We start from the raw sequence: 223 nt of genomic DNA on the forward strand, positions 1-223 counted from the left end.
ATATAGGATTGAAATAAGGCAGAATCAACTGGATGGCAGTGGGGTGTAGGATCGGCATGAGTCAGAATCAACTCTACGGTAGGGGGTGAGTGGTGGGTAGCTGTAGTATTAAATAAAAAATAATGATTGACGCTGATGGAGGGTGAGGGTACCAGCCCCCACCCGCTGCTACTCCTACGAGTTCAGTAATACTACTTCTGGGTTCAGTAATGCACAATTGTAC

The sequence above is a fragment of the Echinops telfairi genome, unplaced genomic scaffold, assembly GCF_000313985.2.
Source record: "Echinops telfairi isolate 266 unplaced genomic scaffold, ASM31398v2 ScPeMD7_7459;HRSCAF=8497, whole genome shotgun sequence".
Classification (NCBI taxonomy): Eukaryota; Metazoa; Chordata; class Mammalia; order Afrosoricida; family Tenrecidae; genus Echinops; species Echinops telfairi.